The following is a 6,004-nucleotide window of genomic DNA, read 5'->3' as shown; positions in this document are numbered from 1 at the left end:
TACTGCCATTTGCAACATGGATGGACCTTGAGAGAATAATATTGAGTGAAACGAGTCAGGCAGAGAAAAAGAAATACCACATGTTTTCACTCATTGGTGGGAGCTAAAAAATAAACAAATTAATTCACCCACATACACACACAAAAAAAACCGGGGGGGGGGGGAAGAAGATATAACAACTATACTTTTTTGAAGTTGTTACAACAAGCAAACGGAAAGGACATTCTTGGGGGGGAGGGGAGAGAGGGAGGAGGGAGGGAGGTGTTGGTGATGGGCCATAATAATCATATACATTGTATATTGACAAAATAAAAATTTAACGGATAAAAAACAAACAAACAAAAACAAACAAACAAACAAAAAAATAAATTCCATGGGCTAGAATTCCGTCCCATGGCCACACTAACCGCAAGGAAGCCTGGCATATGAGATCCAGCTTGTGCCCAGGGAGAGAAAGCAACCTGGTGAATAAGTAGCCAGTCTCTGCCACACATTCTCTCAACTGGCTTCCCCTCGGCGTATGCACAAGATGAACCGACAAACAGCACAGACCTGCAGCGTACAGACTGACCGCAGCCCGGTCAGCTCCGAGGACTCGCCAGGCAGGGGTGTGCAGGCCCTGCTCCAGCCAACCGAGCTGTACGTTTATCCTATCAGATATGTTCATCCTCAAATCTATGCTGGCCAGTCTCATATTATGTCATTTTATTAAATGTTTAAATTAGAAAACAGTACATGGTAAAAGAGGAAAAGTTCTTGTCTGTGAAACTTAGGACGAATGCATTGGAAATACTAGATGGAGGTGAGTCACTAAATAACACTGCTCTTGAATTAGGAGTGGGTGAGGCCCCAGGAAAAGCCTGGAGAAGGGACAAGGAGTCATACAAATCTAGAAATGTTTTGCTCTCAAATTGTCTTGCATGTATCTTTAAGCTCTACATCCGCTTTACAGAGAGTAAAACTGGAAATCATTTCTGTCTGTGATGTAAGTGTGATCTTTAAAGAAGAAACTCTAACCAATGGTTAAATATTCAAAGAATATATCTTGACCCTGTTAGATAATTTTCAGGAAAAGATCAAATCATGACTTTCATTCAAATATAAAAATGAACACGTTAAAGATTTTATTAAACTCATCAAATGAAGGAACCAGGCAAATGTTATAAGCCTTCAAAGGAAAGGTCAAAAAAGAACAAATTTGTATGGAGTAAAGTAATATTGAATTGGATGTGCAGATGGACACAGACTGGCTTTTCCTCATGAGAGAGGGAACCCAATCTCTAGCAGGCTGAATGTAATTTGCATGTCTATCAGTCACCTACAACACACAGATTCGTAAAAGAGCTCCATAGAATCCTTCTGATAAGGCAGAAGAGGGCAGCATTGACAATACGTAGTTTTCCATTAAAGCACAACATTTTTTTCTACAACTCTACATCAAAAGATTGGCGAAAGAACACATTTAGATAAGCCAAGTTAGATAAGATATATAAGATCTGCGTACCATTTTTATGGTTCCTACATTTTCAATTAAGGTTAATAATTAGCCCCAATCTCTTAACTAAGAGAGAGTCTCAGCTGTAATGGATTTTCTTTCACTGGGCAAAGGGAAGTAGCTAAAGAAAAGATTCAATGTTTCCTAGCTGAAACAAAATGAAACAGAAATGGATTATCTTTTCCAAATGAAAAAGATGAACATTAAAGATATAATCTGAAAAAGATGAACATTAAAGATGTAATCTGAAAAAATGAACATTAAAGATATAACCATTGGGAGAAACCTGGTAAAGGGTATCTGGGACTTCTCTGTACCGTTTTTGCAATTTCCCATGAATCTATAATTTAAAAAAAAATTTTTTTTTAAAGAACATTAAAGTACAGTACCAGGAGAGATCCCCATAGATGCCACCTACCCTTTCCAGTTGAACAACGGAAAGTTGTCTGTTTGGGACAGGGAGCAACGGGCACAGGAGGCTCCTCTGCATATTCATCACTAGAAATGAGCAGATCTGCCAGGAGACAGCATTTTGCTGCCCAAAGAAGGCAGGGATGTTACAAAGCCAAAATAGTCTGAGCAGAGCGGTGTGTGGAAAACTTGAGCCTGGTCGTAGCAGGTCTTAGCAGGAGATGTAACTCATTCCTTTTCTCAGGACTTTCAAATATGTTTTTCCTGACAGAGGCAGAGCTGTCATTTCTCTGGGATGTTGTGTCCATTCTCAGGTCACATGCATCGTGGACAAAATGTGGGCCAAGTTAATGGTAAAAGTATCATTTGGGGGGTATTGGAACTTCCTTCACCAGCGTCCCAAGAACATTAAAAAAAAAAATAACAAGTAGAGGTGCTTTTTATACCTGCAGGGGAGGATAAACTCAAGAAAGATCTTTCTACAGAAAAATAGTTGAAAGTATAGTTTCCGGTGAAGGAAAAACCTGATTGTTTCTCTTCTCTCTCTGTAAGCGTGTTCAAAGTCAGAGATTTGCAGGAGACTTCTTTTCACAAGCACCAAGCCTAAACCTGGCCTGGGTCTGTATAAGTTTCCCATCAAAGGAAAAATGGCATCAGGTGCCCAAGTGCTCGGTGGTCCCTGATCCTGTTGTCACAACTAGGCGCTCAGTATTCCTGGTCCTCCTGGTCTTCTCAGTAGCCCGACATGGGGCTTTGTCAACACAGCAGCAATCTCCAGGCACCTTTGTGACTTGAAATGTCAACCTTCAGCTGAGTCACAAGTGGAACACCTGTGAAAACCACTCTATCAACCCTGCTTCTTTGCTTGGTCCTTTGCCCTGGAAGCGCCCTTCTTTGTTCCTGTTGTGGAGACTCAGTTAGGGAGAGGGAAAGATTTCTTTGCAGACCAAACAAGCTGCATGGATTCTGTTGCCTCATTTAGAATAATAATAAAGACCGCAATTGTCTAGTGAGCACTTGCCTTTAAAATAGATCTTCCCCGAGGAACAGGGAACTGTTTTGAGAAAGCAGCTTTTAGTAATCTGTTAAATGGCATTGTCTCAGTTACTTGTACAGAGAGCGTTTGATCTGGTGTTTTTAGGCTGGTGTGGGTGCCCTATGGCGAGTTTATTCCAGTAGAGTAAAATGTATTCTTTCGTCCTAATACAGTAAAAATTACAGAGGGTGCTGCTTACTAAAAACGGAGGCTCTTTTCGCACTTTGTTCTTGTATTTAGGAGACAAAGTCACAATTCTTTCTATAAAAGAGAATAAACAAACCCTTGCTGTGTCCTCAGCAAGATTTGTAGCTATAGGTGAAAGAATGCTGTCCTGTCTTCCAAAAAGCAACTTATACCAGAAACCCAATCCTTTCTGAGGTTAGCTTCACTTAAAACTTGCATTTTTCATTGCAGATATTGTCTTCTAACAGTTAAATTCATTTAGCTAAGTACTGTTCTCTGGGGAGATATATAGTCAAGACAAGGACAGTCTTCTCCCTTAGGAAATGTGCACCTGAATTGCAAAGTCATCAATAAACAAAGATTAAATATATATCAAGTGAAGGCTTGTAATGGTGCAAAATTGTAATCCACCTGAGTTTCAAACAAGATCTTGTATAATTAAAGTAATTAAGGTTAGATAAAATGTTATATACAAATGAGCCATTAAAATTGATGTGTAGAAGACACACTTAATGACTTGGAAAGGTGGAAACACTGTAGTAAGCGAGAACAAAAAGACCCCAATGAAATATATTGTGTATGAAGTGTAAAAGGACTAGAAAGGAGTATAAATATTTGTAGGTCACTAGACGCTATCTCCATATGGTGAGATAATGGGCAATTTTTATTTTTTTCCTTTTCCTTTTTGTATTTTCTAGGTTTTCTGTAATAAAGATGCATTATTTTTGGGCCGGCCNTCATTTGGCAGGCGGCTGCGTGCTCTCTTGGGCTGGCCTGCTCTCTGTACTAGACTGTAAGCGGGTGTTTCTCACTTTTGTGTTGGTCCTGGTGCAGGCCCTGCTGGGTCTCTGGAGCTAGGCCGCACCCTCTCTGTGAAATCTGTATCTCTTATTTGTTGCATCTGTTCTCACTCTCTGATGTGACTCTGTTCTTGAATTCTTTCCTGTGGCGGAATCGAGAATCTGATAAGAGCATGGGGTGAATTAAGGCCAACTACTGGGCTTTCCCAGACCCTTCTCTGGCATCAGCTGCTGTCCCAAGCAAATCCAGAAATGGGTACTGCTCAAACACAATGGAAGTTAATATCTTGCTCACTTAAAGTCCCAAAGCGATATCCCTCTAAGCAGTAATCTAGGGACCCGGGCTCCATGGGTCTTCTGGCTCCACCCCCGTTATCACTGACTCTCAGGTGCTTGTCCCATCAAGCTGGCAAAGGAGAAAGACAGCTGGAGAGTGGCAAGGGGGAGGTTTTATGGGGCAGACCTAGAAGAAGCATTTGTCACTTTCATTTAAATTCCATGGGCTCCGTATCCACTCATCCGATGATGGACATTTGGGCTGGTTCCAGCTCTTGGCTATTGTGAAGAGTGCTGCAATGAACAAAACCTACTACCAGAGGAAAAAGAGAATATTAATTCACTGCAACTGCCCTGGACAGCCACTGCCAGCGGTGCAGAATCTGTGAGTTCACCATGTCCAGGTGGCTTTGTGCCCCTGGATCTACCCAAGGTGCTGGTTCAGAGGGTAAGAGAAGAAGAGAACATCAGGGAAGCCTCGCTCAGAGGCCCAGTCACTGAAGAAATCCCCACCCCCAACCCCCAACAAGGTTTGATTTTTAAAACTGGGTAATGAATGTAGAATTTTAACCTGAGCGGAAAGAGGCCTTAGTGTTTACTGTTCCATCTTCCTGAAATGCTCTACCCCCAGACAGCCACGTGACTTGCTTCCTCACCACCTTAAGTCTTTGCTCCAACGCCACCTTGTCCCTGAGGCCTTCCTGGACCAGGGCACTGAAAATCGCAGACATCCGTCTCTTTAGACAGTTCTCCACTAACTCTCTGTCTGCCTTCCCTGCTTGACTTTTCTTCACAGCACATGGCGCCGTCTAACTCCCATAGCACTCAACTTTGCTGTGATCTGTCTCTCTGCTCTAGGATGTGAGCTCCTGGGGAGCAGGGAGCTCCGTCTGTTTTGTTCACTGCATATTGCAGGGCCTGGAACCGGGCCTGGCATGAAACAGGCCCTCAGTGCGTCTGTGTGGAATGAATAAAGATGTGAGGAACCTAAATCCAGTTGCCTTCCTTTTAAAGGATGTTCCAGTGGGGTAAGCACTCATCAGACTAATTATGCTAATTATTCGCTTTTACCAGAGAATCCACAATGAAAGACTGATCTTCCCCTTGATGAATAGAAACAGAGGGTCAACTGTGGGGCTACAGCAACAGCTCTAGAACTGGGACAATGATGGTAGCTACGAGACAGGAGGTGCTCAGTTCCCCTGGGATCAGGTTTCAGGACACACCTCTGGTTTTCAGGCAGGTCTCAGGGCCCTCTTCTAGGCCCTCCCCTAGAGGAGAATTACTGTTGCTAGCTGAACCTATTTTCCCACCGATGCGAGACAGGGGGCTGACTTATGCAAATCCAGTGGCCAAGCATGCGCCATAGAAAGGGCTTCTATAACCCTAATGGCCAAGCATGCTCAGGAAAGTGGAATTTATATTCATTAGATAGCATGAATATGTATTAGATAGCGAAACTCTAAAGTTGAATCCCGGCAGAAGACAAGGTTGTTGCTTACTTTCCCGGGGCCAACCTGCACTTCACTAGCTGAGGTGTGCGTCTTTCACTGTAATGAGCTTTCATTTGGCAGGCGGCTGCGTGCTCTCTTGGGCTGGCCTGCTCTCTGTACTAGACTGTAAGGGGGTGTTTCTCACTTTTGTGTTGGTCCTGGTGCAGGCCCTGCTGGGTCTCCGGAGCTAGGCCGCACCCTCTCTGTGAAATCTGTATCTCTTATTTGTTGCATCTGTTCTCACTCTCTGATGTGACTCTGTTCTTGAATTCTTTCCTGTGGCGGAATCGAGAATCTGATAAGAGCA

Source organism: Galeopterus variegatus, unplaced genomic scaffold, assembly GCF_000696425.1.
Source record: "Galeopterus variegatus unplaced genomic scaffold, G_variegatus-3.0.2 Scaffold8806, whole genome shotgun sequence".
In the NCBI taxonomy this organism is placed as follows: Eukaryota; Metazoa; Chordata; class Mammalia; order Dermoptera; family Cynocephalidae; genus Galeopterus; species Galeopterus variegatus.
The sequence above is the reverse complement of the archived record's forward strand: the minus strand, read 5'-3'. Positions refer to the sequence as shown.